The 21,419-nt window shown below is 37.9% G+C and overlaps 1 protein-coding gene and 1 long non-coding RNA gene across 2 annotated transcripts in view; one reads left to right on the top strand and one right to left on the bottom strand.

The window, feature by feature from the left end:
• LOC103876938 overlaps window positions 1-3,691 on the top strand; it is a 29,689-nt gene extending 25,998 nt beyond the window's left edge. Inside the window, exon 3 of the long non-coding RNA XR_001894099.3 lies at window positions 3,216-3,691. This is a non-coding gene — a long non-coding RNA (uncharacterized LOC103876938). The remainder of the gene's footprint in view (window positions 1-3,215) is intronic.
• FSHR (follicle stimulating hormone receptor) overlaps window positions 1-21,419 on the bottom strand; it is a 192,910-nt gene that overhangs the window by 72,596 nt on the left and 98,895 nt on the right. The gene's annotated exons all lie outside the window — the stretch shown is intronic.

Consider the following 21,419-nt stretch of genomic DNA (forward strand, 5'->3'; position numbering starts at 1 on the left):
GAGCTTTAGATAGGTATTTCTTAGATCATAAAATGTAGAACTTAGTAACTTTCATTTGAGGTGAACATCATTAGCAAGTTAAAGCATGTAGATTTCATTTGAAAAGTTGAGCAACACTTCCTTACTCCCTCTTTCTTTCTTCTCAAACCCATGATGGATACATGGATAGGTAGATATAGATACTGTATCTGTTAGATTCTAACAAAAAGAAAGGTAGATATATGTACCATATATTTTAGATTCTCTATTATGGACATGAACCAACATCTTTAGTCATGATTATTTATAGTTCAGGGACACTCCCATTGGAAACATGTATCCAAATTGTGGTGAGAGGTACAGTGGCTGATTTTGTTCTCAAGGAAATTATTTTTCTTCCTCTTTTGGGGTCTGAAATTTATTACTACCAAAAAAAAAGATTACACTTGTTTTCTTTGATCTCTGTTTCATCATCTCCAGTCATCCTTTTTTATGTTCATTTATTTTATTTACTCTCCACTTAAACATTGTTATATATAGATACATATATCCTTATTTATATGGATATATTTTATATATAAATATAAAAATTTATGTTCTATATTGTTATATCTTACATATCTATATTTGCATCTGTATATCTATATCTATATATAAATACATAGGGCACAGTCAGGGCTGCAGCTTTGGACAAATTGGCCTTTGGTGTGTGTTCTCAGCATCTTGTTTCTATAATGTCTTCCCTCTTTCTAGCATTTCTTCTTTGTCTAGATGCTCAGTACCATCAGACAGCCCCAGTCTGTCAAAGTACAACGTAATCTAAACTATGTCTTTTACTAATTTATTGGTTGCCTCTCTCTGACATTTTCCTGTCTTTAAAGGAGAGGGTGATAAACTATCACAAAGACTAAATTTAGTGATGTTGGGAGTTCTGGCTGACATGGAAGTCTAAGAGAAAAGCCCCTCCAGATCCAGACACAGAAATGCTGAATAAAATATGTCAAACATTTTTTTAAAACTTTTAGAAAATTTAGAAACTATAAAAGTAACTCCATCTTCAATATGGTCAGAATGCTGAGCACGCATTGAAGCAAAAAACCAAGGAACAATTTAAATTAGCATTATGGCTGGGTCTTGGAACTTCAAAACCCACGTGGGAAGATGAGCCCAAGTTCCAGAGTTCTTTGAGAAGAATTAGAGATGAACTACTTGCATAAAGCCTGGAGTAAGGAAAAGCTTCCCGTTAGAGAAACTGGGGACTCTAAACCAGGGAAAACATCAAAGCAGTATCCTGAGGCCCTTGGTGGAAATAGACACCTGCAAATATTTATAACATCAGGCCAGTGACACATGGTTATGTTGGGTGAGAATTCACAGCATCCACTAGGTACAGTGACCTCAAGAAACTAATTTAAATGTTGTAACAGAACTGGAGAAAATTAAAATGCCTGATAGCAGCAAATGTTAGGATATTTTCACACCTAGAGCATGGGATTCCTATTGAACACACTTCAACCTTCCTGCTTCTCACCCACTTCATGGGATGAGGGTACATGTTACAAACCATAAAAGGAAATACCGTACTAGAGAGAATATTTGCACTTCAATAACCAAGGATTTTTAAGAAGCTGCAGCAGATTTTAAAAGGAGCACTTTGAAGTGCTCAAAGAGATATAGAAAGATATAGAAATTATAAGAAAAACAAGAAATTTGAAAAAGAACAGATTTGAAAAATAATGGAAAATACTAATACAAGAATATAATGTTAAGGTAATTAAACACTCAATAAATGGATTGAATAATAGAACGGCTATAAATAATGAAATTAATGAATTGGAAAATGGATGAGACAATCACTCATGATATTGCTCACAAATAAAAAGGTGTTAAATTGGAAAGACAAGTAAAGAGACATGGAGGCTAGTGTAAGAAATTCCAACATAGTCCTAACAGGAAATCCAGAAGGAGAGAATGACAAAAGAGCAAGAGGATAAAAATAACAACAAGAACATTTCTAGAATTGAGGAAAGGCTGCCTCAGTTTAAGGAAATCATTAAACCACAAGCATTAAAAAAATCCACACTCAATAGTGAAACTATGAAGATAAAAATCTGAAAACCCACCAGAGAGGAAAGACAAATTAGACTGACAGCTGACTCCACATAAGCAACAAGAGATATCAAAAGATAATAGAGTTATGTGCTGAATAGAAATTACAGTCAACCCAGATTTATGAGTTCATTAATAGTTCAGGAGGAATAAAGAAGATATTTTCAGATATTCAATAACTGAAGAGACCTTACCACTCATAAATTTTAATTAAAAGGACAATTAAACAATTTTTTTCAACAAGAAGAAAATTAGACCCAGAAGAAACAAATAGAGTTTAAGAAGCAAAGTCTCTGGCAAGTAATAGTAATATTAAATTCTTATACAGTTAAAAATAATACTAGTTTTTGGCTGGGCACAGTGGCTCACGCCTGTAATCCCAGCACTTTTGGAGGCTGAGGTGGGCGGATCATGAGGTCAGGAGATAGACACCATCCTGGCTAACACGCTGAAACCCTGTCTCTACTAAAAATACAAAAAATTAGCCAGCGTGGTGGCAGGTGCCTGTAGTCCCAGCTACTCAGGAGGCTGAGGCAGGGGAATGGTGTGAACCTGGGAGGTGGAACTTGCAGTGAGCCAAGATCAAGTCACTGCACTCCAGCCTGGGCGACAGAGCAAGACTGTCTCAAAACAAACAAACAAACAAATAAATAAATGAATAAATAATACTAGTTTTGAGGAATTTAAAAACAAGATACAACTAAAACACTGAACAAAAACGACATAGAAAATTGCGAGAGGGAGACTAGAATTAAAGCATTCTAAGACTCTCATGTTGTTCAGATAGAACAAAGTGACACTGATTAATTTTGAGACTTCATACATATATTTCTAAGAATTACAAAGTAACTATAACATAATATGAATAGAACATGTAACTTCCAGAACAATAGAGAAGGAGAAAAGGAGGGCCAAAGAAATTGTAATGATAACATTTCAAGCCTTAACAGGAAAGATGTTATTGTACATGTATTTGTGAACATGTGTGCATATGTACTGGATGAGGATGTCTTCTGAGACTTCAAAAAATATTCCATGAGGCCCTGTACATGTCCTAACTAAATCTAAAGTACAGTTTTCACACATCCACAGACTCAGAATGACTTTTTTTTTTTTTTTTCTTACAGGTTATTTTGTTGCAGCAAGTGCAAATATACATGTTGCTGCACTCAACAGATTCTTTTTCTGTGGGAAACCAGGCTGCAGATGCCTCTAGGGACCCTTTTACATATTTGTTTTCTGGCCAGGTTTTAAAGAAGCCCAGGGTCTTTCTTTTTCTTGTGTTACAAAGCTTGTATTCTGAAGATGTGATGTCTTTTACATTGATTTCTCTCTGATGATATTCAACATCCGTTGACTACAATGATAACATATCACAGAGTCCCTTTCAGAAAAGTCTCCATATGCAGCACTGTCTAAACTCAGCTTTCGTGGAGGAGGGCACAGGGCAGTACACAAAGAGCAACAGTGCTCTACGTTCTTGTTATCTTTCCAAAATGATTAACAAAAATTTACTTTTCTCATCAAAGTGTCTTCTTGGTGATTTTTTTTGTTTTGTTTTTACTCGGCAAGGCTTTTGGCTCAGACTAGAGGTGACATGTTCTTCGTAGGCTTCTACCTTTTTCCAAACTGGTAGCTGACAGTCATGTGTGAGTTCTGCTTTCCTTGATCTCTGAATTCTTCCTTGTTTCTTTTAATATTTTAATGGCCATCAGTTTCCTCTAAAACATTTTGTAGGTCTATAGTTAAGTGAAAAAAGTTGGTTATAAAAGAGCATGTGTAATACAATTTTGTTATATGTGTAAGTAGAAAAAAAGTTGTGGAAAGCTGTTCATCAAAATATTAACCATGGATGTCTTATGGTGGAATTATGTAAAATTTTTATTCTTTATAACTTTCTACATTGGTGATTTTTTTCTATAGCAGGCATGTATTACTTTCATAATCATAAAAAAAGTCCTATCTTAATTGTGAAAAACAAAATCTGAAGCATTTCCAAAAGAGGCAGCATTCCTGAATCCACAACTTGGAGAGTCTATAGGTTATCAAAGGAAGGCACACAGTGAATACACAGAGGTGTTCCGTGAAACAATGTGTATACTGGAGTTTGCTGTGCTACTTGAAAATCAAATTTGATGTCTACTTTGTTTTTCCTATTCAACTGCAATCAGGTTTATTTTAGAAAAAGGCCTGGTGAAGTATTTTAGAAAAAGGCCTGGTGAAGTGTTTTAGAGGTGGCCACGGAGATATTGTGAGATGGTTGGACCAGCATAGACTTCTATCTTGTAGACTATGTACCTCAGACCAGAGGAGTGAGCTTTCTTAGAAGAGTACCTCCCTATCCTTCTAACCCTGCTCTATTTTTTCTCCCTGACCACCTCCCGAACTTATCATCTTACTTTCTATATAAGTTACTCAATTTTTAAAGAAAGGTTTATTGTTAATTTATCTGTCTCCTGTTCCAAGAATATAAACCATATGAAGGCAAGGATCTCTGTCTGTTTTGTCAATGTTGTCTGTAGCATCTAGTACACAGTAGGTGCTCTGTAAATATGTGTTGACAGTAGGAAGGAATAAATGTGAAATTGTTGTCTATATGGAGAGAGGTATGGTACAGTGCAGGCAAGGCAATGGCATGAGTAGAGATAAGAAGGTAAGAAAAAGAATAGCATGGGTGTGGGGCCATGGGAAGTCTGACCTGGCAGCAGGGAGGGTCCTTGAAGATGAATAATAGCAAACAAAGTTTAGTGATTGAACGGGGAAAAGGGGCTGGAAAATAAAACAGAAGAGAATCAAAATAAGGAGTGAGCATACTCAAGGGGATGTGCTGAGAGCAGTGCAGGACTTCCTGACATGACATTAAATCAGGACTCCAGCAATGATTGATGCAGAAGCATTGATTAATTTACTGGAAAGGAAAAGTGGACACTGGTATGAGATTTGGAATAGGAATGGGAAAGATGGTTTCTTTTATTGTCAGTCTGTGATAATATTACCTGGGCTAAACATTCAGAGTTTAAAGGCTTTGCATTTGGAATTGTTTTCTCTTCAAACTACCTGACAATGCAAGACAGCTATGTTCATGCAGAAACAGAACACTTAGAGAGACACAGACCTTTTTCTTTAGGCTTCTTTGAAACTCTAATTAAATGAAATGGATCTGTGCCTTGTGCTTAGCTCTGATTTTTTTCATACAGTGCATCTGGGAGGTACACTGTGAATATGCATTTGAGTATTTTGGTGATGCTCATTTGTGATGAGTATGGATAGAAATGGAACTCACTCAGTATAAAATGTTTACATGCTACAATGAACACGCCTTTGCTGTTTCTGAAAAGAGACAGCAAACCTTTTTGCTTAGCCTAGCTTCTGAGGGTGACATGTCAGGGAGCTCCTCCTGCCATGCAGAAATCATGAATTATACTAGAAAATGGAAATTGCAATTAGGATAGGCAGGACCGAGACCCTGGCTTCTTTCCAGATATATGCGTATCTGTTTTAAGATTTCCAAGCTGCATGAAGAATTATTTTAGTCTTCATGTTATTTGATTGATGGTCCTACAGGATTTTATTTTACGATTTCAAGATTATTCTGAGGAAGGCCCAGGATAGGTCTTGGGTCTTTCAATTCTATTGAAAGGGAGTCCGAGGAGATCTATACCAGGCAATGCATTATTTCCTTGAGATTATCCCCTTGACATCCCTACTTGAAAGGAAGAAGTTAGACTCTCTCGGCCTTAGGGAACTGCCTTCCTTTCTCCGCATCAGACATTTAAAGAAATGAAAAAAAAGAAAACACACTGGAGAAATGGAGCAATGATAGTAGCCTAAAGTACCTTAACCAGGTTGGGTGCGATGGCTCATGCCTTTTATCCTAGCACGTTGGGAGGCCAAGGCCGGCGGATTGCCTGAGCCTAGGAGTTCGAGACCAACCTGGCAACATAGCGGGACCATGTCTCTATAATAAATACAAAAACTAGGCCAGGCGCGGTGGCTCATGCCTGTAATCCCAGCACTTTGGGAGGCCAAGGCGGGCAGATCATGAGGTCAGGAGATCGAGACCATCCTGGCCAACACAGTGAAACCCTGTCTCGACTAAAAAAATACAAAAAAAATTAGCCGGGTGTGGTGGCGGGCGCCTGTAGTCCCAGCTACTTGGGAGGCTGAGGCCGGCCTGTAGTCCCAGGTACTTGGAGGCTGAGGTGGGTGAATCATCTGAGCCCAGGGAGGCTGGGGCTACAGTGAGCTGTGATTACAACCTGCCCACTAGGTACATAGCCATTCATTTTAGAAGTATTTCTAGGGACATAGACAAGGAAAGTGCACATTCTTCCATATCATGTTGCATACTATAGAGTCCAGAGATGCTTTTGAAAACTTACCTTCCAATGTTTTTCTCCCCAGTGACTTAGTTCTGGGGCATTAAACGTGTGACTGGTCAGCCACCCCAGTCATTAAGGATTATTTGAAATGAGAACCAAACCAGACTAGATATCAGTGGGAGAAGGAGAAGATTTTGCATGCTAAAGAAGGAATGATAGAACAAGAGCAGAGAAACACAACATCTTAAAACAGGATCATCAGAGCAATGGGATAAGTCTTACAAGGGGCAGGGAAAATAATTTGACAAAGGTAGGAGTCAAAGTTCAATTCCCTTAATAAAGAGTTGAAGAATTCATTGCCATTAACATTTTCTCCTCTATATAGGATGATCACAGAAACCCACATGGGTTTATATATTACTGTAGCTTTTGAATTCTTTCACAGGACATAGTTTGGCTTTTAATCACTCATTAGTGAACACTGGAGCAGCAATTTCCTTTTTTCATGACTTCAAATGGTACATAGTAAGCTCTAAAGAGCCAAATGTATCTATGAGGTTTGTCATTCCTAGACTCCAGGGATAGGAGGAGGTTAGTGCTAGAGAGACAGAGGTTAATGAGGAAGGCCTGAAGATGTGGCATATTTGGTTCCATCAAACCTTTCCATTTTCTTTTTTTTTTTTTTTTTTTTTTTTTTTTGGGGCGGGTCTCTCTCTGTCACCCCGGCTGGAGTGCAGTGGCCGGATCTCAGCTCACTGCAAGCTCCGCCTCCCGGGTTCACGCCATTCTCCGGCCTCAGCCTCCTGAGTAGCTGGGACTACAGGCGCCCGCCACCTCGCCCGGCTAGTTTTTTGTATATCTTAATAGAGACGGGGTTTCACCGTGTTAGCCAGGATGGTCTCGATCTCCTGACCTCGTGATCCGCCCGTCTCGGCCTCCCAAAGTGCTGGGATTACAGGCTTGAGCCACCGCGCCCGGCCAACCTTTCCATTTTCATACAAATAGAGGATTGCTAAGAGGCAGAGACTAGCTATAGTGTATGTCACCCATAAACTTACTGACCAGGCACAGTGTATTATTTTATGCCTGACACTAACAACAGTTTATGAAAAAAGGAAGAATATAGCAGATCCTATAGCATTGGAAGAAGCATACCAGGACCATCCAAGATTTCCACAAATGAGCAAACCAAGCTTGAGAATAGCCATCATTCACCTGACTTCCTCTAGGGGATATCAGGAAAACACTGTTGTTTTTTCAATAGGAGCAGACTATTTCCCTTTGTGGCTTCATTCCTTTCCAAGTCTAAGGAAGGACTGAGAAATTTTACTCTATCCTCAGCAAGGAGAAGCACTTCTTAGAGCTAAGGGCTCTGGTTGCACTCAGCTATCCCAGGTATGGTTTGCCACTTCTCCTGTGTGCTTCTGACTGGGGTGGGCAGGGTAGGGGGTGGGGCAGTGGTATGCACATTTACTATTTACTCAGTATAGAAACTGAACGATTAATAATAGCCCTAAAGTGAATTTTATATGTACCCTGATTTGACTATGTAATTAGGCTGAGATAAATGGGCACATATAAATCTGTCATTTCTCTGGTTCCCGTAAGCCAAACCTAAGTTATGTCTATTCTTTGGAGACTTCACTTGACAATGGCTCTACTAAGTCAATGACACTAAGCAATTTTAGATGTAGTTTGAATCTGTCTATTCTATACTGACTCCTGCACTATCACGACATTGATGGACACATTCCTAGCATCTTGCCTAGAGAATCATGGGTGGGGCATAAAAAAAAAGTTCCATCATGAATTCAGATACAGTTATGCTAGTGCATGAAGCAGCTTCTTTTCTTCTATTCCTGTTTGAACGTTCAGAGCTCAGTGAGAGCCCACTATGCATAATGTGATCAAATGACAAGGATTTTGGGGGCCTGCAACCTCTTTAAGAAGACCTCAGATTCCCATTATGACTTTGAATCTGTTTCGTTAATGTCTGCCACTCAGAACACTTTCCCCTCTCTTCTTTGATAATGGATAGCCTACTGTCTCCATAAAACCTTCTCTTGCTTGTCTGCCTGACATAGATCTAACTCCCACCTCTTTCAACTTCTTTGGCACCAAAGATCTGGACAGCAACATTTAGGGGTTGCTTATATTCTGGTTTATACTCTGTTTTACATGAATTCCAATTTCTATAACTACATTATAAATTTCTTGGGGGTTAGAACCAAATCCTATCTGTTAATTTAGCTCCTAATATGGAAGACTGGCAGTGATGAATGGATAGCTAGATTGATAAAAACAGCTTAGGAGCTACTAATAAGAATGAATATGAGAATATAAGTGATGTGCTGTTTTTTCTGATATGTAAAGTCATAAACAGTTGGGGGACTCACATTTTCAGTTGGTGAGGAGCACCTATTTTGTTTATTACTGTTTCCTCCAGGAACCCTCTCGCCCTCCCACTTTCCCTCATTCCTTTTATACACTACACTTAAAATTGGAGGCATAACCTTGTTCAAGAATGTGCAAAACAGGAACATGGTAATGAACTCTTGTTGCTGCTATAAACTTGATGAATGGCTTGTGGAGGAAGGGCATTAAGTGGCAATCTCAGTCCAGTGATTAGCTCTGCGGCATTCCTCCTTTGGAACTCATGCAGACCAGCGTAGATTTCATTCTGCTCTAGGTTTCCTGTGGGCTCCATCAGGTGTGCAGAAATGCTACTGGGCCTTGACTGGAGGGGAAAGGAGCAAAGAAAGTCTGTTTCCCCCCCTCCCCGCACTCTTACTGCCTGCTTTCATCTCACCTCCCCCAACCCACTTCACTCACAATTTTAGCTGTGTTTGATCTAGAAGAAACCTTATGTGCTAGCTTGCCCTGCACTTTCGCTCTGACTTTTGCCCACCTCAGACTGCCAGGACATAATGGCTATATTTAGACTTGTGCTTCTTCCCTGAGATACAGATTTTCTGTCACAAGAGGGACTGCTCAGGCTCAATTAGCCCAGATGAACCATACAATGGGCTCCTGAAACAGTTGAATGTGAATTGCATTTTTCAGTGTCCAGCTGTGTTTCCAGAGCACCAAGAGAGGGGCTTTCAGAAACTGCAACGGTACTTTTATAAGTGACTAATTGTACTAAAAACTAAGGACCATTTTAACAATTAAATGTGATCTGACAATGACAAAGAGAATATGAAAACTGTTTTTTTCCCCCCCATAATCTATCGTTTGGCTAATAGCAATGAATTATGTGTTTGTTCTGTGCTTTTCTCTGATTGTTTCCCGTGTATTTTATCAACAACTACACTGAAGCAGAGGCTGTGTGCCATTTCTCTTTTATTCGCTACCACACAGGTCCCAACACAGGAATTGTATTTCATAGACCAGGAGCATTGGCTTCACCTGAAAGCTGGTTTAAGCAGCAGAATCTTAGGGCCCACCCAGACCTACTCAATCAGAATCTCCCAGTGATTTGTATGAACGTTAAATTTTGAAATGCTTTACGTAGGAGACATTGAACAGGAACTCATGAAATGCTCATGGAATTTAACTAAAAGAAAAATCCTCTCTTGCGGAGACGAAATCCTGTATCTTGGCTAAGAGGTTCTGGTTGAATCTACATGTCACTAGAATGTTAATTTCAAGGGAAGGCAGAGAGAGGTAGGCAAAAACAAAAACAAAGAAAGCCAGTAAGTCTAGTTGACTTAGGAAATTGTCTTTAAAAAAATGTTTTGCTGGCACAGCTTGGGTCAATTTTTATTAATGGATACGCCTTATTGGAGCATTTTCTCTTTGGCGTGGAAAAGGTCAGCTTTGCACTTGGATTTTTACTGCTTGGAATAGACATCCATCCACTTCTAAAACATCCTTTTTTTCCCCCAGTGCCAAGTGCTCAAGGCTGAGTGGGAAGTATGAGAAATGTTGAGCAAAAACATGTGCATATGAAGGTTACATACTTGGCAGAAATTTAAGGGTAATTGTTTTCTTCAGACTTGGACACACTTACTATTTTGTACTGACATGACTATAAGACTCTCAAGATCTAATTTCTTTTAATAGATGAGAGGCAACATGGCACAAAACAAAACATTGTATGGAGAAAGTGCACAGGATGTGGTGTCAGAGAAAACTCACCTACATGACTTCCTAGATGTTGATCTCAGACCAGTTACCAAATTTCCTGAGCTTCATTTCCTTACCTGTGAGATAGGCACAAATACTTGTCCCAGTTGCTACTTAAAGGTTGGTATGGGAGATTAATGAGCTAATAGGTATATGAGGCATTTTGAAATTATAAAATAGGATAGCCACACGAAGATATTCATGCTACTACTACAAATAAAATGGATGATAACTCTGAATTTGTGTTTATGTATGTCCTACTTCTCTCCATTAGGAAGCAAGGTTATCATTGTCTATATTATCTGGGCTACACTTCTACATTCATAAATATCTCAGAATAGTAGATTAATGCATGAACTTTGGAGTAAGAATGCCTGGGTTTAAATCCTGGCTTCATCACTTATCAACTGTGTGCTGCTGATGGGCAAGTCACTTAACGACTTTGGCTTCAACCTTCTCACTGTAAGATTAGGATGATAATAAGATTCTTATCAGATAAGACAATGCATATAAAGCGGCTTAGCTCAGTTTCTGGCAAAATAATCACACAACAAATGACAGCTGTGATTATTGTTGTTGTTAAGCATTATGAGAACTTCTTGAGTGCAGGGACTGTGTATCTTCATCTTTATTGCTCACAGCATCTATCAGTGACTACTATATAAGTTTCATCAAATCATGTCCTCATCTAATTAGCACACATTTTGTAGATCAAGAAGAATTGTTGAATCATTGATTGGTGGATGGATTATGCTTCTCTTATTTGGCTTGGTCTGTCTTATAGTTGCTCACAAGCAGAACAGAGCAAACACAGCAGTGTATTTGTGTGTCAGAAGGAGCTGTACTCAGCCCAAGGAAGCTCATTAGCTCCACAAGCTTCATCCCACAGATATACAGGGACTGATGGAAGTCACAATCTTTTACTCTGTGAACCTTGATAAATCACTTGATGAATTAGGGGGTGTCATTCATCAGCCTGCACTTGTCTTGAGTATTTGACTGAAGTCTATAAATCTCTTTGTTTTAAAAAGCCTCAACCGGTGATCTCAGATTTTGCCTCATATCCTTAAAGTTAGCATGGAACTTACTCTCTTTGCAGGATTGTTGTTGTTGTTTTGGGACTTGGTGCTGCAGTAAACCACTACCCTCTTTCTCCCAAATCAAATATCTGCTTTACTAAATGAAAAGTTACATCTCAACTGTTTTAACTTGGTTGGACTGAGAGGTTATATGTACATGTGGAGAGAAGCAGTAAAGGAAATTTAAGGGAAGGTATAAAAGGAGTACATTTTAAACAAATATGTGATGACTGACACCTCAGTTTTCAACATTCAGTAAAGAAAAACTTCAGTAAAAAATAATAAAACAACCTGAGTTTTCCACCTGGTCAGAGAGTGAGGAGCCCATCCTCAAAAGATGGGATCTCTAAAGCACTAATGTCAGTGTGCTTACAGGACGATCATCCTGCTCTCAAATTTAAGTGTGTGTACACACAGACTTTGCAGTCCAAACAAGTAAGTCAGACAGGATATGGTTTTTCATGTATTAAAGCAGATGTCCTTAAGCATATGTTCCACACTAATTAAAATCCTGCCATTAGCAATTCAATCCTTTGTATTGGTCATTATTCACTTTATGACTTTTACAAAAGGCAAATTTTGTTGGAGGAGCCAGTTCACAAATTCCTTAGACTTTTGATGTCAATAAATTCTTCAGATGCTGTTATCCTTACTGGGAAAGAAGAATTACGAACAAGATTTAAAAACCTGAGAGCTTGACTAAAGAAAGATGAGGTGATGGACATTTTATTAGGTTGATTCTACTATCATTTCACAAATATGTACATATATCAAAACTTCAGGTTGTACAGCTTATTTATTGTTATTATTTTTTGAGATGGAGTCTTGCTTTGTTGTCTAGGCTGGAGTGCAGTGGCATGATCTCAGCTCACTGCAAACTCCGCCTCCCAGGTTCAAGTGATTCTCCTGCCTCAGCCTCCTAAGTAGCTGGGTTTACAGGTGCCCACCAGCATACCCAGCTATTTTATTTTTTCTGAATTTTTAGTAGAGACGGGCTTTCACCATGTTGGCCAGGCTGGTCTCGAATTACTGACCTCAAGTGATCTGCCAGTCTCAGCCTCCCAAAGTGCTGGGATTACAGGTGTGAGCCACTGTGGCCAGCCTGTACAGCTGAAATAGATACAATTTTTGTATGTCAGTCATACCTCAAGAAGACTAGAAAGAAAAAGTTGAGGATGATTAAAAAAAAAGTAAAAAAAATTAAAAAGTGGTTTTCTTATACAAAAAAAAGTTGGGCTCTGAAAAATTGGGAAAGGAATCAAGAGGTAGAGACTACAAATTAATAAACTTCACCTGCCATTATTATTCCAGTGTGCCTAACCCTGTGCTGGGTGCTTTGGAGGAATATGAGAAGAGGGAAAGGGCAGGATTAGCAGTCAGTGTGTAGTCAAGCTGAGACACTATGAATGGGAAACAGAGCAAACGTGCTCTCGTTATTCATACCTTGCATTTGCACTCACTTTTAACTTTTCAAAGCATGCTCACTTCCAAGTGCAAATTACATCTTTATAAAACATTTGGCATCAACAATTGCTATCTCTCTGCCCAGACTCTCTCAGAACCTCAGACCCACTGGAATGGCTAACTTCTGCTTCATTCATTTAGGCTCCTCTGGCATTTACCCCTAGCTCCTGTACTTTTCCTCTCTGCCTGTTTAACTTCTGGAATGGTTATATATAAAAACACATCTTTGGTCATTTGATTGCTGTGTAGGCTGGCCAGGGTGAATCTGAGCACTGCAGGGGAGGTTTATGAAGTGTAAGATTCAGGTAATTTATTTGTTGAAAGGTGGACAGGCAAGTAGGTCCATATTCTATTTGAATCTTTTACTGTTTAAAGCATCTTATTAAGTCATAAACAGCCCAGATGGATGCAGTTGTGATAGGCAAGGGCTAAATGAGGAAATAAAAATAAATAGTTTGTGCATTGATTGAAGCTTACCTTTATATTGCTTCTTTTTATTTTAACTCCATCTATTAAAAAGAGCTAGAAAAGTCCCCAGAGCAGAGCCACAAGGATATTTTTAACTCAAGTATTATGCTGCCTTAATTGTATCTTCACTGGATAGACAAAAATATTGAGTTACTGGCAAGGAGGAAAAAAAGAGACCAGTTCATTTTCTGGTATATCTCTGAGCCCTGGCAAATGTAATTCACTGGAAGGTCTCACACATAGCTTGCTTTATCAAGGAGAGTCCAAAGGGAAAGTGTGGCTGAAGCAGAAGTTGTAAAAGGTAGATAAGATGACCTCACTTGGCTGTTGAGTAGAAAATGGAAGAAGATTCTGTTTGATAGCAAGTCAGAAATGCCTTGAGTAACCTCTTTCATATCTTAGCACCTGGGAGTCTTAGTTGCTGAATGACAGATACCAAGCAGAAGTCACTAGGACCATGAATGCTTGGAGCATCAAATGGCCAAGAGGGTGGAGGATATCAGAGAGGAAAGATGTAAATGAGGGCATATCTGTGCTCTCCCAAGCAAGGGAGCACCTATGACATACATCTTCATTATTATAAGCTTATTAGCTCACAGTGGGCCTCTCGCCTGCATTCTTCTTGTATTTTCTTCCTTATAATCCCTTTCAGTCAAGGCAACCGCATTCTCTCCTCATGGATAAAGCATAAGTGACTGAAGTGTGAAGAGTTATTATGAGTATAGGGTTGGGGACATCTATAAAATTACAAATCTCAAGAACTCTGCTTTCTTTACCAGACTCATATAGCCCCTACTCTATAAGAAGAAATAAAAACTAAACCCAAATAAAAGAAAGAAGCAAAAAATCCAAACATAAATTCAAAGCTAATGAATTATTCCCTTTCTGATCTGGGCAGTTCTTAGATATTGTAGAGTTTATTTTAAGGACACACCTAGCAAGTTAAAAATAGGGAGACTTAATGGAAACACTAAAACCACATCAACCCAAAAAGTGACAAGAAAAGAGCTTCTTGTGCTCTTTGTTGAAGCAATAAATACAACAAAAATAGTTATTTTCAGAATATTTATGGAGAACAGGAAATGAATGACATAAGGACTTTCACCTTCTAGACACTAACTCATGTTTAACCTTGGTCAATAATAACAACTTAATTGGCCCAAATCTTACATTTCCCAACTGATGACTAAATTAATTTGCAACTTAACAGCCAGCTTAGTTTGCAAGCCCTTGTACTAAAGCTACTCTTAGCAGGAACTTTACCCAGAAATGAGTTTGCAGGCTGGAACTTGAAAGCAAAATAGCTCCAAGAAGAGGTTGCCTTCACTCTGTGACTATAGGAGTAGAAAATGACTCTAGGTTCTGGTTTGTGACAGTTCCAGGGGCTTAGGCACAGACATCCTTTCCTCTAATAACAAATGTCACCAAAGGAAGCTAATAGCTTTAATTTTCCTGTCAATCCCTCTTTTACTTTAGTAGGAACATGTAGGAAAATGGTAGATTCCAACTAAAAGGAGCCTTGTGTAGCAGAAAGGACCAGACTACCTTGGGTTTAAATCTTAGCTTCACCACATAAGGATCCTCTGAGGTTGCTTGGTTTCTTACCTTTTGTGAACGTCAATATCCCTGTCTCTAAAGTGTGGATTAACTGAGATGTAGTACTTAGAACACCTGTCCCAGAATAGGTGTGGAATAATTGCTGATTTTAAAAATCAACTTTGTTGAAGTATAATTTGACAAATAATAAAATGCATTCATTTTAACTCTTCCATCTGTTACTACTACCACAATCAAGATATAAAATATCTTCACCACGTTAAAAAAGTTTCCTTGTCTGCCTTCCCAGACAATCCCTATCACCACCCCGGGAACCAAGCAACTGCTAATCTTTCTGTTACCATAGATTAGATTTTCTTCTTTTTTTGAGTTTCATATAAATAGAATCATATGGTATACCTTCTGTGTCTGGCTTTTTGCTTACTATGATGCTTTTAAGAGACTTAACCATGTTGTTTTATGTATTAGCAGTGTATTCTTTTTTATTACTGTTCAGTATTAGATTGTGTGGGTATCATACCATTTGTTTACCCATTGGCCTGCTGATGGATATTTGAGTGATTTTCTGTTTGGGACTATTATGAATAAATCTGTTATGAACATTCTTGCAGTCTGTGTGTGGAAATACATGTATTTATTTCTATTGGGTCAATATAAGAAACTGACAAACTCTTTACCAAAGAGGTTGTACAATTTTAAATTCTCACTAAGGGCGTTTGAGAGTTCCAGTTGCTCCACAGCCTCACCAGTAACCTAGTATTATCAGCTTTTAATTTTGCCCATTTTAGTGCGTATGTAATAGTATTTCATTATGGTTTTAAATTGCATTTTGCTAATGATTAATGCTGAGCATCTTTTCATATGCTTATTGCTCATTCATGTATCCTTTTTTGTGAAGTATCTGTTCAGATATTTTGCCCATTTTAAATTAGATTGTGTGTCTACTTATTTTTTACTTCTTTATGTATAGAAAGATATATTATTGATACAAGTCCTTCTTCAGATAGATGTATTGCAAATATTTTCTCTCATTATGTGGTTTGGTTGTCATTTTCTTGATGGTGTCTTTTCTTTACATTTTTTAATTGTCTTTTGAAAAGCAGAAGTTTTTTCTTTCAATGAAGTCCAAAATAACACTTTTATTTTATGCTTAATGTGTTCTACTTAAGGAATCTTTGCCTATCCCGTGATTGTAAAATATTTTCTCCTAACAGTTTTAAAATGTTAGTTTTTGCATTTAAGTCAATTATCCACTTAAAGTTAAATTTTGTGTATAACATGAGGTAAGGTTTGGGGTTTATTGTTTTCCCCATATGGATACAAAGTTGATTCAGCATAATTTTTGGAAAAAAACTATTCTTTCCCTGTTGAATTCTATAATACAAACTCTTTCGGGATATAGATGATGAGAGAACATTTCCTAACTCATTTTATAATACAGGTAGAACACAATCAAACGACAAGAAAATAAGCATACAAACTAATATTGCTACAAATATGGATAAAACATTTTAAACAAAATATTAGCAAATCAAAATCTGTGTGTATGGACAATTTTTAACAAATACAAATCGGATTATGTCATTTCGTTGCTCAAAACATCCCATTTAATCCTAATCACACTAAATATGACACCGAACTATGTCCCCATGGTCTATCAGGTACTATATGACCTCACTCCCAGCTTCCTCTTTGATCTTATGTCCTGCCAACCTCCTCTTTGTTTTATTCTTCTCCAGCTACAACATGTAGATACACTTTACATGCATGCTCATGAATGTTCTTTGTACAAATTGGATTCTGACTAAATTATCAACTACCTCAGTGTCTTTCAACCTAGATGTACATTAGAATCATCAAGGGAGCTTTAAAAAATGATTAATGCTTAGACATCACCCTGGACAAATGGAATAAAAATCTCTGGAAATGATATTTGGGCATGTACATTATTTTTAAAGTTCTCCAGGGGATTCTAAAGTGCAATCTAAGAAGAGAACCACTCAACGTCATTTCCTTGTTATTCCCAGAGACTCAAATCCCCTCTTCCCATTCAGAGATCTAACCAGTCTAACATTGGCCTTTCATTTGTTTTACCAGGAGCCAGTATAATCATCAGCCTCTCCTTTTTGCTTTGAGTAAGTGGGACTCAAGGCTGCTTTGCCCATTAACTCTCAGAATCACAGAAGGTTGGCTTAGGAAGGAGCTTAAGTCATGTAACAAGGAGGTGCTCAGAGGGGCAAAGCTGAGTGGAACCCAAATTTTCTAGCACTGTTGCAGTTACAGTTTTAGTTACCTGATTTACTTCCTTTCCTTTTATCTGTGCTGAGTGAGCCTGAAGAACTGAGAATTGGGAAGATCCTCAACTTTTTTAATGTGCTTGCAACAATTCTCATTCAATAAATCTTTTTCTCTAAAAGTCCCTCTGTTAAGTTAACTTTTCTTTCCTCAGTAATCTGGGGGTGGAGGCTGGAGTGTCAGACTAGTGTTCTCATTTTTATATGCAAATAAATCACTCGATTATATTTTTTGTCCTTATGTTATCATGAATATTTCAAATGAATTTTATGTGGTTCATATTTATGGTTTGGGAGCTATTTCACATTTTGGCTTATTGCCGCCTCATCTGCATATACCATATCTCAGCTGATGTTGATTGGTCTCATTTACATATTCATCATGCTCCTATTTCCAAAGATATTGTGTTATAAACTAGCTTTCCCCCCACCTCCAGTGTTATAATAACACATAGATGTGTTTTTAAATTGAACTCATTTCCATACATAATTTTTCTGGTTGCCATAAATCACCACATTGTCACCTACTCCCCCCACCCTATTCAATGTAATCTTCACACTTTATACCAAGCTGACATATGGCTCCGAAATAATTAAAGACAATGTAAACAGTTTACAGTGCACTTTGCGAAGCCACTTCATGTTGCAGAGAGTTTAATGGTTTCTTTTTTCCCCCAACAAGTCTCAAAGCAATGAAGAATAGGGAGGTTTGAGATAGTGATACCGACAAAAGCTAAGGTGTGAATAGTGGACATTTCATTTCTAATGGAGAAACTTCCTGGTTCTTAAAACAAACAAACAAAATGGTCCTTTCCCTGTTGACTTCTGATAGAAGTAGAGGAGGCTGGGTTAAACTGGGCTAATAAATGAGGAAGACTCATCAGCAACAGTTGGGGAATTTTTTTCCCAATCATTTTAACAAGAGGATGGGGGTAAGAAATAAATTCATCAAATGCCAGTGTTGTGCCAGATACTGAGATTGAGTATAAAGGGCCTTGACAACTCTTTGAAATAGACCTTAGTATTAACATTTTTCCAGATTAGGGAGATGAGGATTAGAGAGGTTGAAACACTTGTACAACATAGAGAGAGATCTAAAGAGAGAAGAAAGTAAAGATGTGTGAACTCAGCATCTCTGCAGACTAGTCTAGTTCCATGTAGGTGAGGTACATTCTATTCTGCAATATCTTTTTCTATTGCTTACCCATTGTGTGACCTTAGACACAGAATTTGATCGATTTAAGCCTGTTTCCTTATCTATAACATAACACTAACAATGTTACCTATCTCCTGTGCGACTGGGAGGATGAAAAATTGATGAATGTAGCTCTGTGGGTGGACCCCAGCAAGTATGCTCCCAGGTCAACCTAGTAGCTGTGTGCCCATGTCTTGGCCGAAGGAATAGCCCACAGATTGCTGCTGGCAGACATGCCTCCAAGCCTGGCTAAGCAGGCTTGCACCCACATCCTAAATCTAAGAAACAGCCCCAGAATCCACCCAAAGAAGACACACACACCCACCCACATCAGCCAATAGCCCATCCAACCATGTCCAAGGCCTACACAACATCCCTGTGGGCCACCCCAAGAAGACATACCCCCAGGCCAGTCAAGTCGCTATGTGCCTACACCTGGACCTGAGAGATATCCCCAGGTAGGCATGCTGTCAAGCCAGTGGAGCACCCATGCCCCCATGTCTTCGGTCAGAATAACAGCCACATTGCCCCAACCCCAGTGAGCCAGACCCTGAGTTGGCCAACTCACTGTGTGCACACATGTACCTGTGACCTGACAAACAGTCTAGCAAGCCCACCCCTAGTAAAGCCACAGCACAACAACTGCAGACTCTCTCAGCTTAGGCTGCTGAGACACTTACAAACATTAGTAGCATGGATTACAGCAAAAGAAATGACACAGATACTATGCTGTTGTATCCACCTAGAATCAAAGTCAAAGCGCCTCACCAAAACAACACCCCATGACTCATCCAAATGAATGTCTTTTCTTATAAAACCTACTTCATAAAATTGGAAGAGGTGACTGACCAGATGCATAAAAATCAATGTAGGGATACATCAAAGATGAAATAGCAAGGAAACATGACACCTTAAAGGAACACAATGATTCTCCAGTCACAGACCCTAATTATAAAGAAATATATAAAATGCCAGAAAAAGAATTGAAAATAAGAATTAAGGAAACTCAGTGAGATACAAGAGAATACAGATAGACAATTTAATCAAATCAGGAAAACAACGCATAACTTGAATGAGAAATTTGGCAAAGCGATAGCACAAAAAAGAGCCAAACAGAAATCTTACAGCTTAAGAAGTCAATAAGATATAAAAGGAACCAGTTGAGAGCTTCAATAACAGATTGACCAAGCAGAAGAAAAAAATATCTGAACTTGAAGATAGGTCTTTTGAAAGAGCACAGGCAACAATAAATAAATAATAAACAGTGATGAAGAAAGTCTACAGAATTTATGAGGCATAGTTAACCAAATAAATATTCATATTATAGGAATTTCAGAAGAGAAAGGAAAAGGCATAAAAAGCATATTTAATAAAATAATAGCTGAAAATTTCTCATGTCTTGGGAGAGAGATGAACATCCAGATCCAGGAAGCTCAAAAAAAAAAAAAAAAAAAAACCCAAAAAACAACAACAACAACAAAAAAAACAACCCAAATAGAGTCAACCCCAAAAGTCCTCTCCAAGGCACATTACAGTCAAATAGTCAAAAGTCAAAGAAAAAGAGAAACTTTTAAAAACAGGAAGAGAAAAGCCTCAAGTCACACATTAAAAAATCCACATTGGATGAAGAGTAGACTTCTTAGCACAAACCCTACAGGCCAGGGGAGAATAGGATGATATATTCAAAGTAAGATTACTAAAAGAAAAAAAGCTGCAAGACAAGAATACTATACCCAGCAAAGCTACATTTCAGAAATGAAGGAGAAATAAAGTATTTCATGGACAAGAAAAAAAAAATAAGGGAGTTGATCACAACTAGATATGCCAGAAGGAGTATTACATCTGGAAGTAAAAGGACGGAAACCAACATCATGACAACATGCAAAACTCTAAAACTCACTTTTAGAACTGATACACAAAAGACAAAGAGAAAGGAATCAAGCCTATCACTACAGAAAACCACCTAATTGCAATAACTAAAAATAAGAGAGGAAGTAAGAAACAAACGATATACAAAACAAGCAGAAAACAATTAATGGCAGGAGTAAGTCCTCACCTATTAATAATCTTGAATGTAAATAGATTAAATTCCCCATTTAAAACATACAGACTGGTGAAATAGATTTTTTGAAAGACCCAAATATATGCTGCCTACAAGAAACTTACTTTACCTGTAAAGATACATAGACTGAAAGTGAAGGGATTGAAAAAAGATATTCCTTATAAACAAAACCCAAAAGTGAGCAGGAATAGCTATACTTACATCAGAAAAACAGACTTAAGTTTAAAGATGTAGAAAGAGACACAAATTAACATTATAAAATAAAAGGATCAATTCAGCAAGAAATCATTAAAATTGGAATATATATATATATGTATATATATTTTTACCCAACACCAGAGCCCACAGATATAAAAAGCAAATATTATTAGACCTAAAGGGAGAGATAGACCACAGTGCATTAGTAGTTGGAGACTTCAACACCCCACTCTCAGCATTGGAGAGATTGTTTAGAGTGAAAATCAACAAAGAAACATTGGATTTAAACTGCACCACAGACCAAACAAACACTTACAGAACATTTCATCCACCAGCTGCAGAATACACATTCTTATCATCAGCAAATGAAACACTTTTCAGAATTGGCCATATTGTTAGGACAATAAACAAGTCTCAAAAAATTTTAAAAAATATCAAAATTATATCAATTACCTTATAATACCACAATGGAATAAACCTAGAAATCAATAACAAGAGAAACATTTGAAAGCATACACTACATGGAAATTAAACAGCACATTTCTGAATGATCAATGGGTAAAG

Source organism: Papio anubis, chromosome 14 (genome assembly GCF_008728515.1).
Source record: "Papio anubis isolate 15944 chromosome 14, Panubis1.0, whole genome shotgun sequence".
NCBI lineage: Eukaryota > Metazoa > Chordata > Mammalia > Primates > Cercopithecidae > Papio > Papio anubis.